The sequence below is a fragment of the Neovison vison genome, chromosome 2 (assembly GCF_020171115.1).
Source record: "Neovison vison isolate M4711 chromosome 2, ASM_NN_V1, whole genome shotgun sequence".
Taxonomy (NCBI): Eukaryota; Metazoa; Chordata; class Mammalia; order Carnivora; family Mustelidae; genus Neogale; species Neogale vison.
The window spans coordinates 93,702,157-93,721,201 of record NC_058092.1 but is presented as its reverse complement, the minus strand read 5'-3'; the positions used below and the strand labels follow the sequence as shown (position 1 = coordinate 93,721,201).

Here is a 19,045-nt window from a genome sequence, read left to right as displayed (position 1 = left end):
AAAAAAAAGTTAGGGAACAAAGCTCTCAAACTTGACTCGTTTAAAAATTTCGCAGTAAGAAAGCAACCCGCACCTCAGCCAGCGGCTTCTCATCCAGTTCCCGGTCTCCTCACTCGCGTCCCCGCCACGCCGGCCCCAGCCGCGCACCCAAACAAAGCAGGCGGCCCCCAGCCCCGGGACACAGAACCTCTCGACCCAGCCCCGCACATGCATGCCCCTCCCTGTCATCCCCCTCCGCGGGGCGCCCTGAGACGCCTCAGAACTCACCTCCCGCGGGCCGACGAGTCACGGGAGCGCGGCGATAGCGACGGAGCTGCCGCAGTGGCAGCCTCAAGCGACGGACGGGTGGCCGCGGCCCCTCCCCCAGGCGCGTCCGCGCGCCGGGGGTGCCTTGCCAGACAGAGGCACAGCGGGAGGCAGGCGCGCGCCCCCCGCCCCCGCTCGCCGCAGGTCACGTGGGCCAGAGCTAGCGCAGCAATCCTCTCCACTCAGGGGTCCCGCCGCGCCGCCAGCCTCCACCGCTCCCCTCCTCTGCGCCTGCGCCCCAGCTCCAGTAGCTCCCATTCAAACGGACAACGCCCCGCGTCTTTCAGACCCGCCAATGGCCGGCGCGGGGGGCGGAGCGGGGCGGGGCAGTTGTCCGCTCCTCTGCCTCCGCTCTGCGGGACGGGTGGGGCACTGCGAGTCAGGGTGGCGGGGACTCGGGTTGGGGGGCTTGTCCCCACGCCGTTCTGGGTCCTGTCCTCAGCTTTCAAGTTGAAACTGCTCTTCTGCCCTGTTACTTCTTCTTCAGACACTGAAGGGCGGAGCGAATAATATCGTTCCGATAGCGTTCCGAGAGGGTCTGGCGCAGACCCCTTTAAAAGATGGGCGCATAGAACAAATGCGTCCTGCACTTACAGCTCGGCCCAGCCTAGAGAACGGGTTTCCCAAGCGGCCTATGCGGGATGTTTAAGAAAAAGGGCTCTGTGACAGAAACAGAGGGACCCGTGTCAAAGTCCGAACAAGGCAGCCTCAGTTCTTGCGGCCCTGTCACCATTCTGGCGTTTCCAGCTGTTAAGAAAGCAAATTGGTGTTGACTGCAGAGTTGCCAGATCCCAGGAAAGCTGGGAGGCACTTGACTCAGTTTCGGGCCGCTACATTTCAGATACACTGGGAAAAGTCAGTTTTATTTCCATGCACCGTCTCCATAACAGATTTAACCAAAACGTAGGCCTCAGTTCTTCACAAAAATACCAAGACTACATTCTCTCGGGGCTAAAGAGGAGGTGACTTTAATTAGATTATTTTTCAAATATTTCTCCACTGAAATGAAATTTAAATGTTTCTGTAGGCTTAAGGACATGTTAGAGAGAACCCCACTTTCAGTATCTCTCTGAATGATCGCCAGAACAGTGACCCAAGCAGCATTTCTCTTCCTGGGAATATGTTATGGCAAATTGGTTAAAATAACAGCTTTGGCATCAAACTTGACCTGGATTTGAGTTACCTCTTTGCCACTTAGGGATTGGTTGACCTTGAAGGAGTTATCCTCTTTAGCTTTAGTTTCCTCAACTGCAAAACACAGGTAATAAAAGGGGTGGTTATGCTTCTGTGAGATGTCAGTTAAACCTGACTGCTTGATAAATGGTACCTATTATCATTATTATCAATAACTACCTTTAATATTAGATGCTTATAAACAACTGAATTAGATGCCTGTACCATTTCAGAGGTAGGTATTATGATTCCTTCTTACTCATAAATTCTTTTTTGGGTGTTGATAGGATGTTTTCCTATCAACATCCATTGTCCAGAATGAATCATTATGTCCCACCTGCAAATCTCTTACACCTGTGACTTTCTATCACTGGTATGAGTTATTTCTAACTTACTCAAGTTGAATGTTTTTAAATTACCATTTAAAAGGCATAAATCAGATTATGTCACTCTGCTATTTGAAAACCTTTAGTGATTTATCATTTGATTTAAAATAAAATCAAAATTCCCTACCAGAGCCCACAAAGAGCCTGAAGTGATCTTGCCCTACCGACCTCTCTACTCTCCTGTATTTCCCTCTCCTCCTAGCTTACTTTGCTTCAAATACACAGGACATTCCTCCATCCCTAGAATAGACCAAGCCTCAGGGTTCTCTCAGGGCCTTCTCTCTTGGCAGTTGCCGCTGCCAAGATTTTTTCCCTCAGGCTCTTTAAATGACTGGCTACTTGTCAACCCTCAGCTTTCAACTTATTCATTACAGTATTTGGCAAGTATGTATTAAGTTTCTGCTATGTGTCAGAAACTGTTGTAGGTGCTGGGAATATAGTAATGAGCAAGAGGGAGTACAGCCCCTGCTTTCTTGGAGCTCAATAAAAATAATAACAAAAATATCAGGTTGTGGCAGGTACCATGCAAAGAATTCAAAGGAGGGTGATGTGAGTGTGACTGAAAGGCAACTTTACATTGAGGGTCAAGGTAAGAAAGCCCACTTTGAGAGGACAGTATTCAAACCAAGACTTTAATTATAAGGAGCCATCTTTTAAGCAAAGCTCAAGGAAGAGAATATTAGGCAAAAGGAGAAGCTAATGCAAAGTCCTGTGAGGGCAAGCTTTGTTGGTTTTAGAAACTGGAAAAGACCACTATGGCTTAAATGAAGTGAGGTACAGAAGAACATATAGGATGAAATCTATATGGTCATCAGACTATGTAGACCTTTGTAAAGCCAGGACAATGAGTTTGGGTTTTACTTTCTAACTGTTATAGTAGCCAGAGGAAGATTGTAAACATAGGGGTAACTTCATTTGTTTATATCATTGTCTATTGTTTATATCATTCATATATATATGTTATATATATATATATATATATATATAAAATTATTTTTAAAGGAACACTCTGAAACAAAACCAGAATTTCAGACATTCTGTAAGACAATTAGCCCAGACTCTTCACAAACATCATTGTCATGAAAAACAAAACAACCAAAAAAGGTACATGAATCTTGTGGAGTCCTAAATCAGAGAGAGAGAATGAGAGAATGACTATAAAAGACATTTTAGAAACAACTGGGGAAATTTGAATATAGATAATATATTCAATAATATTATAGAATTACTGTTAATTTTCCTAGAGATGACATGGAATTATGGTTATATAGGAGAATTTTTTTATTTTGAGTAGATGCAAGCTGGAGTACTTAAGAATAAAAAACCATGATTTCTGCAAGTTATATGAAAATGGTCCAGCAAAAGACAAAGGAGAGAAATACAAGCTAAATATTAACTATTAGGCCTAAGTGAAGATATATCTCTTATTGTTGTACTATACAATTCATGTAATATTCTTTTACTTTTTCTAGAAATTTGGAATTTTTCAGAAATTACTCTGTAGACTTCCATGTCTGAAAGTAATAACCCAGATACCCTGTTCAACTCTCCCACTGAAAACTTAAAATGCTTTCAATTTTTTTTTTCATTTCTTTTAAGTGTAACAGAATTCATTGTTTATGTACCACACCCAGTGCTCCATGCAATATGTGCCCTCCATAGTACCCACAACCTGGCTCCCCCAACCTCCCACCCCCGCCCCTTCAAAACCCTCGGATTGTTTTTCAGAGTCCATAGTCTCTCATGGTTTTTTAAGAAATAGAAAATTTATCAATGACCTAGCCTTCAAGTAAGGATTACTCAGAAGCTAGGAACTAGTAAATAGATAAGCAGATGAACTTGAGTTTCAGTTGTCACAGTCTCATGAGACATGGAAAAAAGAGACAAAGGCCTGGTCCTACCAAGATGGAGAATCTAAGAAGAGACTCTACACATAAGCCAGGATCTCCCAAAGTCCTCGCCAACCTTTTATCAGAAGACAACAGAAGAAAATTGCCTGTAATCATCCTTAACATAGAATAGAGAAGGAATTATCTCCTGATATTTGTGTGTGTGTGTGTGTGTGTGTGTGTTTTGCTTTGTGTTTTTTGTTTTTTTTTATTTTTTATTTTTTTTACCAAAGGCAATAATCTGTTCTACCTGGCTTGTCTGAAACTAAAGCACATAATTTACTTTAAAGTGGTTTCAGGTTGATGGTGCCCCAAGACAACTGGCAAAGGTAAACCAAATCACCTTTAAAGACTGAATGTATCTCCCCCAGATTTAAATGTTTAAACCTAATTCCCATTGTGGCAGTATAGGGTCACAGAGGATCAAGAGGGAGGAGCATTCCTGAATGAGATTAGTGCCCTTATTTAAAAAAAAAAAAAAAAAAGCCCCAAAGAGCAGCCTCACACACACGGATACAGTGAGATAATAGCCCTCTAAGAACCAAGAAATGGTCCCTCACCAGACACAGTTTGCTGGCACCTTGATTTTGGACTTCCCAGCTTCCAGAACTGTGAGGAACAAATGTTTTGTTTAAGCAAACCAGTTTATGGTATTTTTTTCAGCTCAAGTTGGCTAAGACACCAACTTGGTCCAAACCCCTAAAATTTACACAGCAAATTTCCAGGGAATGTGAACTCTCAGTCCAATTACAAATCATACAAAGAAACAAAGAATCTTGTACAAGAATTACAGGGAAAAAAAACAAAAACAAAATCAAACTCTTAAAGACTTTGAAATTGGAATTACCAGTCATAGAGTAAAAATATGTTTAATAGATTTAAGGCAATAAAATAAAAGATTGAAGATATAAATGAAGAGCAGCTTCTGCCAAAAATGAACATGCAGGATTAAAATTTTTTTCAAAAAATTGGACTTAAAAAGCAGACACATAATAATTAGAATTTAAAAATCAACAGGCAGGTGATACCTGGGTACCTCAGTTGGTTAAGCATCCAAATCTTTTTTATTTTATTTTATTTATTTGAGAGAGAGAGAGAAGGAATGAGCATGAGTGAGAGAGGGGCAGAGAAAGAGGGAGAGGAAGAGGGCACCTGGGTGGCTCAGTGGGTTAAGCCACTGCCTTCAGCTCAGGTCATGATCTCAGGGTCCTGGGATCGAGTCCCACATCGGGTTCTCTGCTCAGCGGGGAGCCTGCTTCCTCCTCTCTCTCTCTCTCTCTCTCTGCCTACTTGTGATCTCTCTCTGTCAAATAAATAAATGAAATCTAAAAAAAAAAAAAAAAAAAAGAGGGAGAGGAAGAAGCAGATCCTTGCTGAGCAGGGAACCTGATGTGGGGATTGATCCCAGGACCCTGAAAGCATGCCCTGAGCCACAGTCAGACACTTAACCGACGGGGCCACCCAGACACCCCAGCATTTAACTCAGGTCATGGTCTCAGGGTTATGAGATTGAGCCCCACTTTGGGCTCTGTGCTGGGCATGGAACCTGCTTATGACTATCTCTCCTTCTCCTCCCTGCTCCCCCCATCCCTGCATGCTCTTGTGCTTTCTCTCTAAAAAAAAAAAGTTAGTGGGCAGGTTTAAGAGCAGATTAGACATGCTGAAGAGAAAATTAGCAAACTAGAAAATAGAACCAAATTAATTTTTTCACATAAAAGAGAAATATAGAGGATAAAGGGAGATCTAACATGTGTCTAATTGAAATACTAAAATGAGAAGAAAATGGACAATACTTTAGGCAAGATTTTAGAAAGAGAAAAAGAAAAAAGATATTTATACATAAGATAATGAAAATGCAGAGCACCAAAAATGAAGTAACTTTACAACCAATGCAAGAGAAAGGGCTGACTAACTCTAATGAAACAACACTTAGCTGACAGGTGGTGACTTTGCAACTATAAAAATATAAGCCAAAAGAAGGTGCTGGGAGAAAATAACCGTCAACCTAGAATTATTTAATCAGTGGAAATATCTTCTAAAACTGAAAGTGAAATAAGGGCATTTTTAGGCAAACAAAAATTGATTTTGCCATCACAGACCCTCACTAACTGAAGTTATAAAGGTTATCATCCTTCAAAAAAAAAAAAAGGACAATGATATTAGATGGATGAAGGCGCTAGAAGGAGGTGATGACCACAGTAAGTGGTAAGTATGTGGATACCACTATTAACCGATGTCATTGTTCTTTCTTGCCTTGTAAATTCACTCATTTATCTAACACATATGTTCAAATACATATTGTGTGCTAAACACTATACTGGGTGCTAGGGAGTTGCAGTGGGGTTTTTACTGTATTTCCATTACAAAAAGCCCTCTGGTGTAAACACTGCTGATACTGACGCTTCCTTGATCATTTCCCAGTGCCTGGGAGAAGGGAGAGAGCAATGAGTGTGCTTAGCTTTACGATATGCAAGGTTATTAGGATAGCTCAAACTTAGTGTGGTTTTTTTTTGTTTTTTCTTTTCATTATCATTATTTTTTAAAAGATTTTATTTATTTATTTGACAGAGATCACAAGTAGGCAGAGAGGCAGGCAGAGAGAGAAGGAAGCGGGCTCCATGCTGAACAGAGAGCCCTATGCGGGGCTCGATCCCAGGACCCTGAGATCATGACCTGAGCCAAAGGCAGAGGCTTTAGCCACTGACCCACCCAGGCACCCCCATTATTATTATTTTTATTTTTATTTCTTTTCAGTGTAACAGCAAAACATCAAACTTAGTGTTTTTGTTGTTGTTTTTAATGTATGGAATTTCTTATTTATTTATTTTTAAAAGCTTTTATTTTTTATCTGACAGAGAGTGACACAGCAAAAGAGGGAAACACAAGCAGGGAGAGAGGGAGAAGCAGGCTTCGCGCTGAGCATGGAGCCTGTCGTGGCTTGATTCCAGGACCCTGGGATCATGACCCAAGCTGAAGGCAGACTCTTAACGATTAGCCACCCAGGTGCCCCACTTTTTTTTTGTTTGTTTGTTTTAAGAATTTATTTATTCATTTGACAGAGTGTGTGTACACAAGCAGGGAGAGAGGCAAGCAGAGGGAGAGGGAGAAGCAGATTCCCCACAGAGCAGGGAGCCTGATGGGGGGCTCAATCCCAGGACCCTGGGATCCTAACCCAAGCTGAAGGCAGATGCTTAACTGACTGAGTCACACAGGCTCCCCGTTTTCTTTTAAGATAAAGCTACAGTGGCTGGAATTTCCTCTGAGTTCAAATGACACCATTGGGTCAAGGCAAATTTGAAAAATCAAGGAGAAAACACTTGTTTCTTCCCTTTTCAACAAAGTCTATAAGAAAAGAACAGTGCTCCCTTTACTGAAACCAAGTCAGAATGTTAGGTATAGAAGTTCCTCAGCAAGAATGTGGACTTGGTAGCTCTATCTTTTGGAGAAAAAAAGGGGGAAAAAATGAGGGGGGAAGAGCTTTCCAAAGGAATACCTAAGAAAATGAGCATGGGAAATAGACTTCAAAATCCAGGGAAAACAGCCTATTAACAGACCTACTCTTCTTCCATTTGAAATGTAGAATGACTTTATAGGGGGCGCCTGGGTGGCTCAGTTGGCTATGCAACCAACTCTTGGTTTTGGCTCAGGTCATGATCTCTGGGTCCTGAGACGGAACTCCTTGTCAGGCTCCATGCTAGTGAGGAGTCTGCTTCTCCTTCTCCCTCTACCACTGCCCCTCTCTTCTCTCTCTCTATACAAAATCAATCAATCAATCAATCAATCTTTTAAAAAAGATTTAAAAAAGAAATGTAGAATAATAAATAATGTTAACTAAGAATTATTGATGCTAAATGTATACCAGCACTGTTCTAAGCAGTTACATGTTTGAGGATTATACTTGGACCCTCAGTGATGATAGAGACTAAATGAATTAATATGTGTAAAGTGTTTAAGACAATGCCTTATACATGATAAGTATAAGATACTATTATTTTAATATTTAATCTTTACAACAACTTTGTGACATAGGTACTGATAGCATACCCATTTTATGGAATCTTGGGTTGATTTCCTAGAAGCGGATCCTGAAACAAGGATTATATATGCATGATTTATTGAGGAAGGGCCTTTCAAGATGACCTGTTAGGGAAAGAGATGAAACAGGATAGGAAAGAAAAAAACAGCCAGTAAGAATGAATCTTAGAAACCCTTAGCCTTGGTCTGATTCATAGAGGAACCTTTCTAGAGTCCAGAGCATAAACCATAAAATTACCTCCCACTTTGCAGAAGAGTGGCAGCTTTTTGTGTCCCTGTATTGGGATGGAGTGGGGTATAGCTTCCCCAGCTCCCTGTAGTGCAAACTCTACAGAGAGAGGGACAGCTGTAATCCTCAGTAGCCACAGGTAATTTGCAGGTCTGGGAGATGAGGGTACTGGTGAGTAAAAGGGTATCTGGACAGGGAACCAAAGCAGCATATACCACAGCTGGCAAATGACAAAGCCAGTCTGTCTCAGAGGCCATGCTTTTAGTGTCTTCCTGTATTACCTCTTATAAAGTCAAAAGGAAAATGACAAAAGAAGACATATGTGATGGACAAATGGCTAATACTAAATATATTTAAAGAGTTCTTACAATGGGACAACCCAACAGAAAAAATGGCAACAACTCAGTAGAAAGACAAGGGACAAGGACTAGCACTTTACAATGGAATTTTGAGAGACCACAATCAGCTCACATACGAACTTCAGTGCCACTAGTTTTTAAATACATTCAAATTAAAACAATTATATATATATATATATATATATTTGCCTACCAGACTGTAGATGAAAAAGAATGATAATACTTAATGTTGGTGAGGATATGATGAAATTAATTTTCTCACATGTTGTTGTGGCTAGGAATTGGTATAACTCATTTTGAAGGGAGATTTTGTAATATATATCAAAAGTTTCAGTAACTCTTGACCAAATAATTCTATTTTTAAGGACTTTACCTACATAAATGATCAGTGTGCAAAATAAATGTAAATGATCAGTGTGCAAAATAAAAATAAATGTACCAGATGGTCATCATATTCATCACACATTTACAATATAGAAACATCAGACAAACAACTTATATGCCCAGAGATTAGTGAAAACAGTACTTGTTCATCCCTACAATGAAACGTTAAACAACCATTAAAAATGATGGCTTTATACACAGTCCACACAGGGAATGACCATACACAAAACCATTCAAGTTTAGAAGAAGTAGCTGTTCTGCCTAATTCATAGAAACAAACATAGAACATCAATCAAAATGAAGAGAGGAGTGGATACACTCAGTGAGAACTTCAACAAAGAAATAAAAAATATAAAAGAACCAAACTGAATAAAGAATACAGGGGCGCCCGGGTGGCTCAGTGGGTTAAAGCTTCCGCCTTCGGCTCAGGTTGTGGTCCCAGAGTCCTGGGATCGAGCCCCACATCGGGCTCTCTGCTCAGCAGGGAGCCTGCTTCCCCCTCTCTCTCTGCCTGCCTCTGCCTACTTGTGATCTCTGTCAAATAAATAAAAAAAAATCTTAAAAAAAAAGAATACAAAAACTGAAATGAAAAATACATCAGAGGAAATCAGTTGTATATTGGAGGGTATGGAAGAACAGATCAGTGATCTGAAAGACAGGGTAATGGAAAGCACCCAAACTGAACAGCAAAAAAGGAAAACAAAAAACAAAAAACAACAAAAAAAGGAGGTTAGGTTAGAGGATCTCTTGGATAACAAGTAAACAAACATTTGCACTATATGGGTGCCAGAAGGAGAAGAGGGAAAGAATGGGGCAGAAAAGGTATCTGAAGAAATAAATAGCTTAGACCTTCTCTAATCTGGGGAAGAGAACAGATATCAAGGTTCAGGAGGCACAGAGCATTCCAAACAAAATGAACCCAAGGAGATCTACACCCTAACATATAACAATTTTAAAAATATATCTGTAAAATTAGTTATGGGGACTCACAACATAAAAAGGTGTGAAATATGACAGCATATACATAAAATGTGGCAGGAGGAGTAAAAATGAAGTTCTTTTAGAATATATTTGACTTTAAGTGACCATCAATACAGACTGCTATACACTTAGGATATTGTGTATAAACCACATGGTAGCCACAAACCAAAATCCTATAAAAGATACTCTAAAAATAAAGAGGAGGAAAGCCAAGTATAGCACTAAAGAAAGTCATCAATCACAAGGAAAGAGAGCAAGAGAAGAAAGAGGAACAGGACACTACAAAAGCAATCATTAACAAAATGGCAATGAGTATACCTATCAATAACTATTTTAAAGACAAGTGGTCTAAATTTTCCAGTCAAAAGACATAGGGTGATGGCAAGGATGAAAAAATAAGACCTACATAGCCAAGTATATGCTGCATACAAGAGATTTAGTTCAGACCTAAAAACACTTATAGACTGACAGTGAAGAGATGGAAAAAGATATTCATGTAACAAAAACAAGAAAAAGAAAAAAAAAGCCATGGTAGCAATACTTATATCATATAAAATGAACTTCACTTTTTATTTTATGTATTTTGTTTTTTGACATTTTTAAAATTAAAATTCAACTAATAATCATAAAATAAACTTTAAAACAAAGTCCGCAGGGGAACCTGGATGGCTCAGTCGGTTAAGTGCCTAACTCTTGATTTTGGCTCAGGTCATGATCTCAGGGTCATGAGACAGAGCCCTGCATTAGGTGCCCTGCTCAGTAGGGAGTCTGCTTGAGATTCTCTCTCTCCCTCTCCCTCTGACCCACACCCCGATCTCTCTCACTCTCAAATAAATAAATACATCTTTAAGAAATAAGATTCTCTCTCTCCTCTTTCCCACCACTCTCTCTCTTAAAAAAAAAAAAAGACCACAGCAAGAGACAAATAAGGGTATTACATAATGATCAATTCAACAAGAAGATATAGCATTGTATATCTGCACTCAATATTAGAGCATCTAAATACATAAAGCAAATATTAATACACATAAAGAGAAAAATTGACAGTAATGCAATAATAGTAGGGGACTTCAACACCATATTTACATCAATGAATAGATTATCCAGGCAGAAAATCAATAAGGAAACTATATCTTTGAAAGACATAATAGATCAGATGGCCTTAACAAATAAATACAGAACATTCCCTCCAAAAACAACAGAATACACATTCTTTTCAAGTGCACATAGAAGATTCTCCAGGATAGATCACATGTTAGGTGACAAAACAAATCTCAATAAATTTAAGGAGCTTTAACTCATATCAAGTATCTTTTCTGACCACAATGGTATGAAACTAGAAATCAATCACAAGGAAGAAACTGGAAACAACACAAACACATGAAGACTAAATAACCAATGAGTCAATGAAGAAATCAAAGGAAATTAAAAAATACAGGGAGACAAATAAAAATTAAAACACAACAGTCCAAAATCTTACCACAAAAAACAAGAAGATTTTAAACAATCTAACCTTACACATAAAAAAACTAGAAAAAGAAGACTGAACCTCAAAGTTACTCAAAGAAAGAAAATCATCAGAGCAGAATTAAGGGCCACCTTTGTTGGCTCAGTGTTTAGGCATTTAACTCTTGATTTTGACTCAGGTCGTGATCTCAGGGTTGTGAGATGGAGCCCCATGTTGGGCTTTGCTCAGCAGGGAGTGTGCTTGAGATTCTCTCACTCTGCCCCATCCCCCTCAAATAAATAAAAATATATCTTTTTTTAAAGAAAGATCAGAGCAGAATTAAATGAAATAGACAAAAAAAGAAAGAAAAGATCAAGATCTAGCTCTTTGAGAAGAAACAAAATTGATAAGCATTTAGTAAGATTTGTCCAGAAAAAAAGAGAGAGGACATGAATAAATAAAATAAAAAATGAAAAAGGAGACATAACAAGCAACACAACAGAAGTGCAAAAGATTGTAAGAGACTACAATGAAAAATTACATGGGAACAAACTAGACAACCCAGAAGGAATGGATATGTTCCTAGGAGTATACAATCTTCTATACCAAATCAGGAAGATGCAGAAAATCTGAATAGTCTGATTACTAGTAATGATATTGAATTAGTAATCAAAAAACTCCCAACAAACAAGAGCCATCCCACATTCGTGGATTAGAAGAATTAATATTGTTAAAATGTCCATACTATCCACAGCAACCTATAGATTCAATGCAATCCCCATTAAGATACTAATAGCATTTTTCACAGAACTAGAACAAATAATCCTAAAATATGTATGGAACCCCAAAAGACCCTGGGTAGCCAAAGCAATAATCAAAAGAAAAATAAAGCTGGAGGTATTACAATCCCAGATTTAAAGATATACTATGAAGTTGTAATAAAACAGTATGGTACTAGCACAAAAATAGACAGATCAATGGCAAAGAATGGCCCAGAAATAAACCTATTCTTATATAAGGCAAACTAATCTACAACAAGGAAGGCAAGAATGTACAATAGGGAAAAGAGAGTCTATTCAATAAATGGTGCTGGGAAAACTGAACAGCTGCATGCAAAATAATAAAATTGGATCACTTTCTTAGACCATACATAAAAATAAACAAAAATGGATTAAAAATCTAAATGTGAGGGGCGCCTGTGTGGCTCAGTCCTTCAGCGTCTGCCTTCTGCTCGGGTCATGATCCCAGAGTTCTGGGATAGAGCCCCGCATTAGGCTCCCTTGCTCAGCGGGGTGCCTGCTTCTCTCTCTGCCTGCTTCTCCCTCTGCTTGTGCTCTCTCTCAATAAATAAATATTTTAAAAGATCTTAATGTGAGACCCCAAACAGTAAAACCCCCAAAAGAAAATACAGGCACTAATCCCTTAGATATCAATCTTAGCAACATTTTTCTAAATATGTCACCTTAGACAAGGGAAACAAAAGCAAAAATCAGCTATTGGGATTACACAAAAATGAAAAGTTTTTTGCCCAGAGAAGCCATCAACAAAATAAAAAGGCAACCTACCAAATGGGAGAAGATATTTGCAAATGATATATCCAAAAAGGGATTACTATCCAAAATATACAAAGAACTTAAATAATTCATCATCAAAAAACCCCAAATAATCTAATTAAAAATGAGCAGAAGAACTGAATAGACACTTTTTTCCAAGGAAGAAATACAGATGACCAACATACATGAAAAAATGCTCAACATCACTAATCATCAGGGAAATGCAAATCAAAACCACAATGAGATATCACCTCACATGAGTCAGAATGGCTAGTATCAAAAAGACAAGAAATAACAAGTGTTGGTGAGGCCATAGAGAAAAAGGAACACTTGTGCATTGTTGGTAGGAAAGTAAAGTGGTGCAGTCACTGTGGAAAACAGTATAGTGGTTCCTCAAAAAATTAAAAGTAGAAATACCATGTGCTCCAGTAATTCCACTACTGAGTATTTGCCCAAAGAAAAGGAAAACACAGTTTAAAAAGATATATGCATCTCTGTGTTTATTGCAGCATTATTTGCAATAGCCAAGATATGGAAGCAACCCAAGTGTCCATCAATAGATGAATGGATAAGGAAGATATATATATATTTTTTCTCTCTCTTTATATATATAAAGAGAGAGAGAGAGAGAGAATATTACTCAGCCATTAAAAAAAAATATGGAACTCCTGGGTGGCTCAGTCAGTTAAGCATCCAACTCTTGATTTCAGCTCAGGTCATGTTCTCAGGGTTGTAGGATCAAGACCTGTGTCAGGTTCCATGCTCAGCGGGGAGTCTGCTTGAGATTCCTTCCCTCTCACCTACCCCTCCCCTGGTTCTCTCTCTCTCAAATAAACAAATAAATCTTAAAAAAAAAAAAAAGAGCTTGCCATTTGTGACAATAAGGATAGACGTAGAGAGTATTGTGCTAGGTGAAATAAGCCAGCAAGAGAAAGAAAGACAAATACCTTATGATTTCACTTATATGTGGAGTAAAAAAAAAGAATAAACAAATAAACAAAGCAGATAGAGATCCATGAATACAGAGAGCAAACTGGTGGTTGTCAGAGGGAACAGTGGGGGGCTATTGAACAAAAAGGGGCTAAGGGGAGTGGGAGGTACAGGCTTCCTTTTATGGAATAAGTAACAGGGATGGAAGGTACAGGATAGAGAATATACTCAATGGTATTACAATAGGGTTGCATTGTAACATTTGGTAGCTATACTTTTAATAAGAATAGCATAATGCATAGAGTTGTAGGAATCACAATGTTATACACTTGAAACTAATGTAATATTGTGTGTCCACTATACTTCAAAAAAATGGTGGCTTAGATGTATACTTGATGACATAGATACAATAGATTGGATTGAGTTCTCTAAGGAGCATATATAAAACACTATATTAATATTTTTTACACATTTCATAATGAATGTGTATTACTTTTTATAATAAGAAAAAACTTGTCATATTGTGGATAAAAGATAAATGAGCAAAGGACTGAGATCATTCACAAATGAAAAAAAAAGAGACCAATAAATACACGAAAAATGTCCAACCTTGCCAGTCATCAAGATGCTGCAAATTAAAACAACATTGATGGAGCGCCTGTGTGGCTCAGTGGGTTGAGTCTGCCTTCAGCTTAGGTTATGGTGTCATGGTCCTGAGATCAAGCCCCGCATTGGACTCTCTGCTCTGTGGGGAGCCTGCTTCCCCCTTTCTCTCTGCCTCTCTGCCTACTTGTGATCTCTCTCTGTCAAATAAATAATTAAAATCTTGAAAAAAAGAAAACAACCCAACAACATTGAAATACCTTTTTTTTAAATTGACAAATATTTCTTTGGAAAAATTTTTAAATTTTTTTAAAAGATTTTATTTATTTATTCGACAGACAAAGATCACAAGTAGGCAGATACACAGTCAGAGAAAGAGAGGAGGAAGCAGGCTCCCTGTGGAGCTTAGAGCCCAATGTGGGGCTTGATCCCAGGACTCTGGGATCATGACGTGAGCTGAAGGCAGAAGCTTTAACCCACTGAGCCACCCAGGTGCCCCCCCAAATTTCTTTAAATGTTACTGTTCAATGTTACAGAGCATGTGAAATATCACTGCCATGTTGCTGGTGAGACTATAAGCTTGTACAGACTTTTTGAAATCAATATTAGGAACATTAAAATTTTTATACTTGTCCTAATACTTTCCCACCTGACAATTTATCCCAAGGAAATAATTTAGGGTATAGGTAAGGATATTTACTGTTATGTCATTTAAAAATATTGAAAGCTGGAGGCAATCTGAATGTCTGTTGTTAGGAAAATGATTAATTGCAGTGTAGCCATGTAGTGGATATAACTATTAAAAACGGGCATTTATTTCAAAGTATAAGAACACATGAAAATGTTCTTTGTCCAGTTAAAAATGTATGTTGCAGAATTGCTTATTTATTATGATCCCAACTATAGAAAACACGTTTAATAAACACTAGAAAGAATTAGGCTGAAGCCATCTGAGTCGGGACATTTCTTTACTTTTCCCATTTTAAACAATAAGCTAAAAGCATAAAGCAGTTTTTTTAAAAAGTTAAAACTAAAAAAATACTATGGATCTGAATATTCCCTTGTAAGTGAGCTCTGTTACTTCCCTCTGGTGGCTTTCTATAAAAAAAATTTAAAAAACAGAAAAAATTAAAAAATGCATACATATGAAACGGGTAAATAGGGGTGAGGAGATAACAGTTTAGGAGTTTGGCAGGGGTGACAGAATCTGCCCAGTTAGGGTTGCTAATCATTCTTGGACTGAGGGCTTTCCAGGACACAGAACTTTCTACTTCGAATCCAGGACAGGAACTGGTAAAGGCAAGTGAGACTATCACAAAGAAGGTCGGTTTAAGAAGCCTGTCTGAGTAAGTAGTTCGGGACTTTAACCAGGAAACAGCCCTGTGTTCTCTTACAGGGTTAACTTGGGGTTTTTTTTTAAAGTTGAAGTAGTCAGTATCACTGCTTCACAGTAGATCTGGAGGCTCCCTGTTAGCAAGGCAATCAAGTACTTTTAATTCACGTGGTGTCACGGACAAAAGAAGTTGCACGATGAGACCTACTTACTACTCTGTTATTCCAAATATCATTTAGTAGTGTGGATTACTCAGAAAGGAGGCGGGGCTTTCATGACTAGCCTGGCAATCTCCTGTGTGTTGAACTTCTAAGAGTCTGTTTGCCTCTAGGATAATATGTGTATGCAAATGTTCTCCTCTGAAGACTATACCCATTATTTTATGACGTTATTATCAGTCTTAATTATGGGATTGCAGATGTGCCCAGAGGTTCCCTTGATGGCAAATCATACAAACGTAAGTTGTGGTCATTTAGAACTCTTTCTACTTTAGTGGCTAGACGCCACCTCAGATAGGTGTCACTGACCCTCTCCAAACCTTTTTTTTTTTTTTTTTTTTGAGGGGGGCATCAGTAGGACCTCAGTGAGACTGTGATGTCAGAGACATGAAAGACTAAATAGCTTTTTAGAGGTGCCTCACTTCCTGGTTAGCTCACATTCCTTCCATGAAATCAGGTATAGTCATCCTACATATACTTGCTAGCGTGCTGGAAGGATTATGAAGAGTAAGTCTTTCAAGAATATTGAGCAACACTCCATATCAATGTCTATGAATTTGCTTCATTGCTTCTACTCATCACCCATTACAACTGCCCACCCCCTGTCACAGGCTTTCTTTAAGACACTGTGAGTCTTGGGATGCCTGGGTGGCTCAGTCAGTTAAGTGTCTGCCTTTGACTAAGATCGTGATCCAATGGTTCTGGGACTGACTCCCACATCGGGGACTCCCTGCTCAGTGGGGAGCCAGCTTCTCCCTCTGCCTTCTGCTCCCCCTGCTTGTGCTCTCTCTCTGACAAATACATAAAAGCTTAACAACAACAACAACAAAAAAAGACATTTGTGAGTCCCTTAAACCCATTATGAAGGCTTATAGAAGTTCGCTCCATCAAGCTAGGCATAAAGGTTTTTTTAGTCCAGCTTCCTCAGTTAAATCTCTATATTGACAAGTCCTTCGCTTAGGGGAAGAGGAGAGTGAGAGAGAAAGAAGATTTGACATTCATTGAACACCCTCCATGTGTCAGACACTGAGCAAGATGCTCTATTTCTGTCATTTAAGTCCCACAAACATCCTTTATGCTCATATTGTGGATAAGGAAACCGAGGTGCAAATTACTTAGATAACTTATTCAAGTTCCTCAGTTAATAAGGAGGAGAGTTAAGAGTCTGGCTTATAAAAATGTATGCTCTTTCCACTCTCCTCAAACAGCCACATGGGTCTTCCTCTCTGCTTGCCTTTCTTCTTCCTCCCACCTCCCTCCTCTCCTCTCTCTCTTTCCTTCCTCCTTCCACCAATATTTTAGAATTAGAAAAGGCTATTAGAGAGATACAAAGAAGGCTCTGAAAGCTTCTATCAGGGGAAACAGGTCTCATAGAGGAGGTGACAGAAGGTTCTAGAGGAAATGACATACTAAAGGATGAGTAAGAAATAACCAGGTAGAGGAAAGAAGGTGGAGGGGCCAATTTGGGCAGAGTAAACAGCATGAAAAGAAGGCCCCAGTGTATGAAGGAGACCGGGTATCTGACGAACAAAAGAGATGAAGTGTAGACAGTAAAAGGGAGGAGAGAAACGTGGCTGGTGCAGGAGACAGGGACAAGGACAGCAAGTGTTTGCAGCGGGGCGAGAGGATTCTGGCCCTTCCCTGAATGCAACTCCCCTCACCTGAAGCACTAAGGTGCACTAAGCATTTTCAGTCCTTACAGAGAAAAGATTTTTTCTCTTTAGAGCAGTATTTTTTTTTAAAGATTTTATTCATTTATCTGAGAGAGAGAGAATAAGGGAGCAGAAGCCCGGTGAGCAGCAGAGGGACAGGGAGAAGCAGAGTCCATGTTGAGCAGAGAGCCTGAATTCGGGGCTTGAACCCAGGACCCTGGGATCATGACTTGAGCCAAAGGCAGACACTCAACCAACTGAGCCACTCAGGGGCCCCTAGAGTATTATTTTTTTAAATGAAGGCCTTATTGGCACTTTGGAGGTGATCATTCTTCTTTTAGGGCTGCTCTGTACCGAGCTCCCACCATGGTCTCTAGGTCCTCAATGCCAGGAGCACCTTCCCAGTCAGGCAGCACGGTGATGACCAAGAACACACCACAGTTTCTGCAACCCTCTGCAGTGGCCTTGCCTCCTACTGAGAACCATCGCCCTCGCTGGGGTTGTGGTTGGTGTCCCTGTCTTCAACTTCATGACCAGGCTCTCGCCTTCATCTACCAATAGCCAAACTCCTCTTTTGGTGGATGTCCTTCCCTGTACATATCCTAATGGTTGAGGTTTGTGTCTATGACCTATTGGGAGCATTTCTAATTCCATGAGATAACTGCTGAGTCTCTGCTATACGCCACAGTTGGGAGCTCAGAGAGGCTAGTGACAGAGACAGAAGCGAAACAATTACCTATAATACAGTGGGGAAAGTGCAGCCTAAGATGCTTGTCCAGGAATTGGAGGTAGCGGAGGAGGTGATGGCTTCTCTTGGCCAAGGAGGCAGAGAGGACAGCAGCACATTATATGGAGACAGCAAACACAGGTGAGCGTGGACAGCTGTAAATAGCCTGGCATTATTGAAACATGAATTTCAAGTCCAGGTGTGGCAGGAAGACAGGTTGGAGAGGTAGGCGGCCCACACAGCTCACAAAGGGCCCCACATGCCAAGCAAAGAAGCTTACATAATATGCAAAATAATCTCCCAAATGCATTCTGCTTGCAAATCTTCAATCATCCTGACATGGTAATATCTGAATGAGGCGTATAAGAATTTTCTGGACAACTATATAGATGAGGTTATTGCAGCGGGACCGAAGTTTCTCTCTGATTCTTTAACCTCAATTATGAAGTTCTTGTGTGCCTTGGAGGATTTTAAAGTTTCTTTTCATGTATGTTTTTTAACAGCTTTATTGAGCTGCAACTGACATAATAAATAGCATGTAAAGTACACAACTTATCAAGTTTGATGTTTCTGTGACATACATCTGCGAAATAAGCACCACAATCAATATATCCATCAATCCGAGGGAGGTGGGTGGGGGATGGATTAGATGGGCGATGGGCAGTAAGGAGGGCGCGTGTTGGGATGAGCACTGGGGGTTCTATGCAGGTGGTGAATTAGCCGGCTTCTGTTCCTGAGAGCAGTATCTCACTGTTTGTTAACTAACTATAATTTAAATAAAACTGAAATGAATAAATTTAAAAAAATCCATCAATACTGAAAACATTCTTATGCCCCTTG

At 39.7% G+C, this 19,045-nt stretch overlaps 1 protein-coding gene across 2 annotated transcripts in view; it reads right to left on the bottom strand.

Moving 5' to 3' along the window:
* Window positions 1-481, bottom strand: part of GPSM2 (G protein signaling modulator 2) — a 60,434-nt gene extending 59,953 nt beyond the window's left edge. For both annotated transcript variants that reach the window (XM_044238812.1, XM_044238813.1), the window contains exon 1: window positions 268-481. The gene's annotated coding sequence lies outside the window, so the exon portion shown is untranslated. The remainder of the gene's footprint in view (window positions 1-267) is intronic.
* Window positions 482-19,045: the final 18,564 nt, after the last annotated feature.